General features: G+C 27.2%; 1 pseudogene; it reads left to right on the top strand.

The window, feature by feature from the left end:
* Positions 1–244: 244 nt before the first annotated feature.
* On the top strand, positions 245–361 carry LOC145243091 (5S ribosomal RNA; annotated as a pseudogene).
* Positions 362–10,216: the final 9,855 nt, after the last annotated feature.

Here is a 10,216-nt window from a genome sequence, read left to right as displayed (position 1 = left end):
CTCAAATGCACTTGTGATGTTAGGCTGTATAAGGCGTTAACTTTAGTTGAAATCGCCTCTTCATTCATCAGATGTTTTTGATTATCGATACTTATCGAAGACATTACAATACAAAACCTATCTAAGAACATTGACAGATAAAGTACATTTCATAAAAACTTGCCCAGCTGTTTCAGAGTCCACAGGGAACGAATTCACACACAAAATTCTTATTATATATATATATATATATATATATATATATATATATGGCATAATCACGTTGACACACCGGTTCTCGTCAGATCACCGAAGTTAAGCAACGTTGAGCCTGGCTAGTACCAGATGGGTCACGATTTGGGAATTCTAGGCGCTGTATGTGCTTTCCGCTTATCTCGGTATTGTTTCTAGTCATCCTGCACCTCCACTTGCCACTGGTAGTCAACACAGGAGAGGTGTGGTTGGAGAGTTCACAACTCTTGCCACAAAAATTTCATGCACAGGCACCCTTACAATGGGTATCCATAGTCTGTCAAGACTGAATGAAACCTTGCCTCTCTCTCTCTCTATATATATATAATATATATATATATATAAATACAACACGGAAATTACATAATTATTTTATATTTTTATGTTATTGCTCTGTTTACCACATTGAGCTCTCATACCCGGATTTCCTTCTGGAATTATTCCATTATAACACTATATATATGTATATATATATATATATATATGGTGACCCCCTAAAAAAAACAGAGGATATTCAATTGTTTTTCTGAGCATTTTACAGTCAATGGAGAAAAAAGGCCAAAGACCCTAGTGTTTTGATGTGATGTTTTGAATATAATAAGCTAGTTATGACCAAAGTTTCATTTCATTTGGACAAAACACTAAGAAACGGGGCCTAATTAGAGTTGGGGCCATTTTGGGGGGGGGTCACCCTGTATATACACACCTACATATATGAGTGCACAGCCTCTGGCAAAAATAATCATAAAAAATGTTTCAAAAGTGTTTCCACTAATATTCATATGAAATAATATCAAAATCAGTGTAGTTAAAAATATAACAAAGAAAACGTCTCAACTGAAACTGGAAAGTTTAAAAAAAAAAGGAAAAAATATATAGATTGATATAGAAAGCAGAGAGTGAAAAAAAAATGTCTCATGATGGAAACAGAATGAAAACAGAGTTTGTAGCAGTTAACAAACTATTTACTACAAGCGGATCAATGCTCGGTGCCAAAGTGATTCGGGCACACTGACCAATCGGTTGGCAGGGAGCATTGATTTAAGCTGTCCCCTTAAAGACTATTTTTAGCCCTTTGGGATCTCAGCTGCGATCGCCAGAGAGACGCCAACAAGCGACCTATACAGACCTCTCTCTCACCCCTCCCACTGCTAATTGTTGACGATTGCAGTCTGATGGCAGACGCCACCTTCAAACTGACATTTACACTTTCTTTCTCTTTAGTCTGAGATACAATCTCACCTTTTATGAATAAACCCTTTATTATTGCTTTGTTAAAAGTAATGTCGTTTGGCCTTGTGTTTATTTAAGTAATTATTAGGAAAGAAATGCACATTTCCCTCCTATAAGTTGACGAACTTACAGTTCACCTAAATATATGAAATAGATTCATCCGGTCGTTTATTTTTTTTATTTGCTAACTTTTGTATGGCTTGATATAGGTTAATATCACTAAAAACAAAACAAAACAGATTTTCTATTTAAAAGTGATAAAATCGTGCATAAAACTTGACATGGTTTCATAGCTCAGTGATAAAATGCCAGACTGAATTGTGTAGTCATGGTTCGAACATTGCCAAAAAAGTTTATCCATGCTGACAACAGCTGATGCATGTTCATGGATAACTTTTATGCCTATAAAAATATTTAAAATAAAAATAACTCTCCTGTCAATAAAAGGGGCGCCACATTTATATACAATAGCAAAGGGCAGGTAACTACCTCATTGCTAAGGTAACAAAATTAAATGCAAAAAACAATTAAATATTGCTAAAAAATAACAAATTGCATATATATATATATATATATATATATATATATATATATATATATATGATAATATGATGTGTATATGCATGAACTAGTAATAATAAATTATCTTCCACTGCAAAATAAAGAGCAATATATACATAGAGAGAGATATTAGGTTAATACAAAAATGGTGTTATTTTTTGATGTTCAACTTCATGTCAAAAAACATTATTTTTGCACCAACCTAATATATATATATATATATATATTTCTGTAGAAATATATTTTCTTATTATATATCAATCGTTATCTAAGAGGCTCAATGTAATTACAGAGCAACATAGAGAATAAATGACAAAAAGTTATATTCCAAAATTCATAATGTTGACCATCTTATAATTTATTCCTTTAATTTAGTTTACTTATACAATTCTTGACAGTATCTGTTTCGTAGCACAAAATCAATCACTTAATTATTATATCAATCAGTGAATCTATTATACCCTTAACTCATCAGAAGAAATAGCAACACTCAATCCGTCAAAAGGAATTGAAATGTGATTTGACATGATAAAAATCCGAAAATTGGAAGAGAAGCTGCAGATACCTTTATATTTTTCAATTACGCCATATGGAATTTTTATCAAACAAAGCCATTAAACCCAACTATTCGTACTAACAATTTTAATTAATTTATGAATCTTCCACCAAAATGTTCTATTTAATAATTAGTAAATTAATTAATTCTAAGTTGTGTATGCATACTTATGAAAATAATATCAACAAATTATAAACTATTATACATGTTTGTATATACGAAACTAAACTAAGCTAAAAAAAAAAAATACATATATGAGCCACTTTGAATATAGTTAACTTTAGGTTAATTTATAAGTTTGTTCACAACATTCTTTTTTTTTATTATTATTTGGAATTCTTAGATGAAAGGAAATGCAATAACAAAAACTATAAAAATTATAAGGGCATGTAATAAAAGAAAATTATAAAAACAAGCCGAGCAGGTGTAAAAAATTTACTTTCACCATGACTAATGCTTGTGCAAATTTTTTTTTTTAAATCCAAGGTGCAGTTATTGAGAAAAGTGAAAAAGATGAAAGATTTGGGGGCAATTTTACCCCTATAATCCCCGCCTAGCGGGGTAACCAGAGTTATCCTGAAAAATCCGTTTTGGTAAAAATTTACTTTTATCATGACTGATGTTTATACAAAGTTTCAAAATAATCCAAGGTGTAGTTATTGAGAAAAGTGCGAATAAAATGAACGAATGGGAGTAAATTACTAGATTCAATCACTCCTTTGTTGGGAGAACAATTATAAGGAAATGTAATTTAAAAAACTATAAAAATTATAAGGAAATGTAATTTAAAAAACTATAAAAATTATAAGGAAATGTAATTTAAAAAACTATAAAAATTATAAGGAAATGTAATTTAAAAAACTATAAAAATTATAAGGAAATGTAATTTAAAAAACTATAAAAAATTATAAGGAAATGTAATTTAAAAAACTATAAAAATAAGGAAATGTAATTTAAAAAACTATAAAAATTATAAGGAAATGTAATAAAACAAATATAAAAACTATAAGTCATCACAAAAGATTAGATGCTAGAATATTTTCTGCAAAAAAACAACAAAAATTAGATAAAGGAAAAATATAAGAATGGAATAATATAAAAAGCAACAAATAGTTAATGGAAATATAATTTTTAAAAACAATTATGGCATAAAGGTTAAACTGTTAAAAACGTATTAAAAAACATAAAATTAAAGGAAAGTAAAACTGATTATAAGCATTCCAAGTCTTAATTAGAAAATGTGAAAAAAAAAAAAAAAAAGAAAAAACCATAGAATTTAATAAAAGGAAAACGAATGAAAAACATAAAATTAGAAAAAAAATTTTAATTAAAAACATTTTAAAAATGAAAAATTAATTCTGGATAATGTACAAAAAGCCAAAAGAGTTTTATGAAAAGAAAATTAATAAAATTATAGAACTTATCAGGCATAATATTAAGAGATTATGTTTTAGAAAATATGTCAAATGACATATGAATTGGATGAAAGGAAAACTCATAAAAAGATTACAAGAATTATAAGACATAAAATGTGAAAAAAAGTCACAAAAATGGATGAAATGAAAAAAAATTAAAACTGGATACAAGAATAATTTATAAAATTATAAGATTAATCAGGCATAATATTAAAACAATATTAGTTTTCAGAACACATAAAAAGTAAAATATAATTAGATGAAGGGAAATTGATAAAAACATTAAAATTAATGAAAAATTGTGTACAAAACAATTAGATGAGATGAATACTAATACAATAAAAAGCATTATATTCAAATATTAGTTTTTAAGATGTATTAAATGAAACAAAAATAATAAGACTTAATCGTTTTAAATGATAAAATAACCTCAAAATTAGGAAAATGAAAAATTAAGATTATAAAAATTATGAGGGAACTAATAAATTAGAAATTAATTAATTAAACATGAGAAAACTAATAAATTAGTGCAATATAAAGCATTATATTCAAATATTAGTTTTTAACATACAAAATAACAAGTATTTAATGAAGCTAATAAATGAAAAATGAGATTTAATCATTTTAAAATCTTTAAATGATAAAATAACCTCAAAATTAGAAAAAAGAAAAGATAAGAATTATGAGGCATAATAATAAAAATTAAAATTTAGAAAACACTAAAAGCCAAAAAAAAACTCATTGGTAACTTATAAAAAAGAGGAGAAAAAGCATAAAATTAAAAGATAACATTTTGAAATACATGCAAAAAATTCATAATAATTCAACAAAAAAATTATAATTATAGAGAAAAATGAAAAATCAGTTTTGGAAAACATGCAAAAAAGCCACAAGGATGTAATAAAATGTTAAATTCAATGAAAATATTAAAAGAAAGAATGTTTTTTTTAGAAAATATGCAAAAAGCGACAAACAGAAATAACAATAAAAGTAACATAAAAAAGCAACAATAATAAGTGAAAAAGAATAAGGAAGAATAATATTCAAAGATTAGGTTGGAGAAAATATGTTAAAAAAGCAACAAAAATTAGATAAACTAATATAAAAATAAAAAATAAAAATTAATAATATAAAAAATTAGTTGTTCAAAAAGCCACAAAATTAGAATAGAAATCAAAATTATAAGAATGAGGCACAATATTTAGGGTTAAAAAGAAGTCTGAAATCATGAAAATATATAAAAGAAAACAAAAAATATGAGAATAAGGAGAACAATATTAAAGTGTAAAAAACTACAAATATAAATAAAACAAATATAAATATAATAATAATGTATAGTGATTAGAGATTAAAAAAAACAGTAAATACAAATATGAGAATAAGGAGAGATAATATTAAGAGTTTTGAAAATGTGTAAAAGCAATAAAAATTAGATAAAAGGGGAAAAAAGAGTAACAATAATAAAAGATTAGATTTTTTTTTAAATGTGTAAAAAAACCCACAAAAATAAGGAAAAAAGAATGACAATGCATAATATTAAAATATAAAAAAAGGAGGCATAATATTTAAATTTAGATGAAAAGAAAACAAGTATAAATATAATAAAGCTTAAAATGTATAAAAAGAAACAAAAATAACTTTAAAAAACTAACAAAAATATAGAGATAAAAAGGCATAATATTAAAAAATTAGGCTTTTAGAAAATATGTAAATTAGACGACAGGAAAACCAATACAGATCTTATAACAAAGATTAGTTTTCTGAAAATATGTAAAACACTACAAAATATAGAATGAATTAAAATATGACGGTAATTTTTTTTTTAAATTAAAAAGATTTTTCTCTTCGAAAATTTGTAAAAGCCACAAAAAAATAGAAAGGAAACCTAACAATATATAAATTTAGAAGAACTAATGATCAAGTTTTTAGAAAATTTGTAAAAAATGTAGCAAAAATAAGCTATATATATATATATATATATATATATATAAAATGAAAATTACAATTGAATTTACCAAAATGATCCAAGATGGTAAAATTAAAGTAGATTATAAATATTAAAGAATTAATATTTATAAAATTATCTCAGCCAGATATAAAAGCTCGATAATACCAAATAGGAAATAGAGCATATAATATGAGCAAACAGTTAATGAAATATGTTAAAAAACACTTTGAAATGAGTTAAAAACATATTTAATCTGAAAAGGAAACACTAGATAAATGGATAGTCCTTAATCCGTGGAGTTTCGAAGAAATACTCTCCTTCTCATCAGAGGGTAGGAATTAGCAAAATGCGGGATCGGATTTTGCATGCAGAAGTATTTGATTAAACAACAAATAAGTCAAAGATCTTACTTGAAAACAAAATAAGTTAAGCAGAGGGAATATGGTAAAGAAAAAGGTGATTACACATTAATGGATAGTCTGGTGGAAGATAAAAAATCCAGTGACGGTAAAATCCAAATGTAAAACTTCAAGAAAGTTAAAAGAATTTCCATCTGTACAAGTAAAATCCAAGGAAATTTTTAAAGTTTTTCAGAAATAGAGCGAGAAAGCCATAAAATAGATGAATGATAAACTAAGAAAAATAGCATGTCATTGGTCATGGCATGAGATTAAAAAATCGTTTTAGAAAAAATATAAAATGCGATAAAATTTAAATGAAATAAATCTTAGGATATAATAATAAACATGCATTACTGAGATTAGCATTTAGAAATAAACGCAAAAACCCAAGGAAAGTAACACTAATAAACATAAAAATAAGGCATAATATTAAAAGATTAGGTTTTAGAAAACGTGTATGCGGTCATGAAATTATATGAAAGGAAAATTATTAAAAAATATAAAAAGCATCACAGCGTAGAAAGGAGAACTAAAAAAATAAATGAATAAATAAATAAAATTTATTGATTAAAAAAAAAAAAAAAATATGTAAAGACCCCAAAAAATCAAATAAAAGGATAATCAATAAGAATCTCATATGAATTATAGGATTAAAAGATTAGGTTTTAGAAAAAGCGTACAAAGCTACAATAGATTAAAGGAAAACTAATTGCAAAGGAAAACTAATTGCAAATATATATATATATATATAGTATCAAAAAATAATATTAAATTATTAGGTTTTAGAAAACATGCAAGAAAAGCCACAAAACTTAGAAGAAAAGAAAACTAATACAACTAAATAATAATACTAAGGTTGTTTCAAAAGTACAGCCTCCTATTTTTTTATATCTCAAAAAGTTGAAGAGCTATGAAAACAGGAGTGGTACAATTAAAACAAGCGACTTCTTTGTGCTCCAGAATTTATTTTTTCTACATAGTCACCGCTATTCTCTATGCACTTGTGCCAGGAATTCAATGACGCGTCTCTGCTTCTGACGCATGACAAGGGTTGTTGCTTAGTCTCACTATCAATATCTATAAGAGAGAGATGAAACTTTCGGGTCAAGAATGCGTAAGTGTCATTATAACACTGTAATTAGTAATTCCCTCTGATCAATTTGGGTGGAATAAAAAAAAATAGGACGCTTTACTTTTGGAACGCTCTTCGTATTTAACAATTACAGTATAAAAATATGTATGCAATAACAAAAATATGAGATTAATATGATACAAACTAGAAAACAAAAATATAAGAAAGAATAATATTAAAAAATAAGGCCTTTAAAAATGTATAAAAAGCCATAAAATTTGGTGCAAGTAAAATTAGTAAAGGTTTAAAAAAATAGAAAAGAAACAAAGAATTTAGAGTTTTGATTTTAGAAAATATGAAGAAAAAAAGAAAAGAAATAAATAGATGAAAGGAAAATCAAAAATCTTATAAGAATTATATAATAACAGACAACAGTTTAGAAAAGTACTTTAATGGTGAATGCTCTGACGAGCTTCAAGCACTTGTACCCCATCAATGTGAATACCCCCCCCAACAAACCTGACAAGCAGCTAAATCCCACCTCTTCACAGTAGAGATCCCTAAGTGTAAGAAAGCCTTCTACTTCAATAGTTTCTTCCCCAGAACTGCTAGACTTTGAAACTCCCTTCCGGGATTCTGCTTTCCCAACTGTACTGACATGCAGAAGTTCACGTGTAATGTGAACAGACATCTTGCTGCTCATCTCCCTTCATAATACCCCTGCAACTTATGTCTCTGATAGTAGCCCCTACTTCAAAGTGGTACTGTGCCTTGTTTGGGGTAAAAATTGAATAATAAAAAAAGTAAATTTAAAAAAGAAATATGAAAAAAGAAATATGAAAAAAGCAATAGAAAATAGATGAAAGGAAAAATAAAAAAATAAAAAATATAAAAAGCAACACAAAACGAAAGTAAACTAAGAAAAGTATAATAAGAATGAGAAGGCTTAATATTAAAAGATTAGCTTAAAAAAATAAAAAAATAGGTTAGAGAAATAACAAAAATAGAAAATTAGAAGGCTGTATATTAAAATATTAAATTTTGACATGTGAGAAAAGCTACAAAATTAGATGAAAGAAAAAGTAATAAGAATAATGATATTAAATACGATTTTAGAAAATTTGTAAAAAGTTATAAAAATTAGATGAAAGAAAAAAAATATATATGAATGGGGTAAAGTTTTTAGTATGTGTGTAAAAAGCCACAAAAATTAGAATGGAAGAAAAACTAATAAAGAAAAGAAGGTATGATATTAAAATATTAAGTTTGTTGAGAAGTTTCTACACGCACACACATTCTCACTTTCAAAGGCAATAAATGACAAAGTTCTCTGATTTTCTCACCTCTGATCTTGAGTGCGTGGTACAATGGGGGAAGAGGTGACTGGTTACTTTTAATGAATCTAAAACCAAGCTTATATTTAACTGAAATAAATGTCTCTCGTCTTGGGGAGGCTCTATGTTTTGACAAGCTTCTGGGATTGACCTTTACTCCTGATCTGAAATGGAACACGTACATCAAATCTATTGCCAAGGTCGCTGGAAAAATGGTGTGATCCTTCTACTGCTCCAGTAGATATCTCACTGCTGATGAAATTCTCTATCTATATAAAAGCCAAGTATGTCCAAGGATGGAGTACTGTTGCCATATCTGGACAGGAGCTGCTAAAAATAGCCGATCCTACCTTGAAAGAGTGCAAAATAGACTTCGTAGCCTAGTGGGGAATGCCCTTTTCTCTTCCCTGCAACCTCTCTCACACAGAAGGTACGTTGCGAGCCTGTCGTTGTTTTATCATTACTTCCATGGCAAGTGCTCGTCTGAGCTCCAATCTCTGGTACCCACTCGCCAATCTTTCACAAAAACCACCTGTCTAGCTGAAACCACTATCAGTAATTTCCCCCACTCTTTATCCATGCCTAAATCAAAACTTAGATTCCATGAACAAAGCTTCTTTCTTAGAAGTGCACGCCTGTGGAACTCTCTTCCGTTTGCCTGTTTCCCACCTGACTACAACTTGGATGTCTTCAAGTCCAACATAAAGTTTCTGATAAACCACCCCCTTAAGTAAGACACTTTATCAGATCTCCATTACTAACAATTACTACGATATTGTCCCATTGATAACTGTACTAGTAATAACCCTTATCCCCGAGTGGCCTCCAGGCCTTGATAAGTGGTGTCGTCCATGTGAAAAAAAATATATAGGTTTCAGAAAAGTGTAAAAGTCTACAAAAAAGATTAAAAAAAAGAGCAAAAATATAAGAATAAAAGGCACGATGTTTTAGAAAAGTGTAAAAAACTACAAAATGAGAAAGAATAATTAAAAAGCCACAAAAAATTAGAATGAAAGATTAACATAATATAAAAATAACAATATTATTTAGAAGCTTTTGAAAATATGAAATAATGTGTAAAAAGCCACAAAAATTAGATAAAGAAATACAAATTAATAAACATACAGACATAATGAAGAATATTATTAAATGATTAACTTTATAGAAAAATGTGTTTAAAGCTACAAAAATTAGATTAAAAAAGCTACCAAAAAATAAATTTTAACAGAAATAGCTTTTCAAAAAGCCATAAAAATAAGATAACAGAAAACACAAAAATATAAGATTAAGGTGGTATAATATTAAAAGATTAGATTTTTACTAAATGTGTAAAAAGACACAAAAATGAAAGAAAAACTAGCAAGTCATAATATTAAAAAATTAGATTTTTAGAAAATGTGTAAAAAGCCACAAAAATTTTTTAAAAAATATACAAGGCATAATACCAAAACATTTTTGGCAAATA

Source organism: Euprymna scolopes, chromosome 21 (genome assembly GCF_053919585.1).
Source record: "Euprymna scolopes isolate OS-2025 chromosome 21, ASM5391958v1, whole genome shotgun sequence".
In the NCBI taxonomy this organism is placed as follows: Eukaryota; Metazoa; Mollusca; class Cephalopoda; order Sepiida; family Sepiolidae; genus Euprymna; species Euprymna scolopes.
Note: the sequence above shows the minus strand (reverse complement) of the source record. Positions and strands in the feature narration are given on the sequence as shown.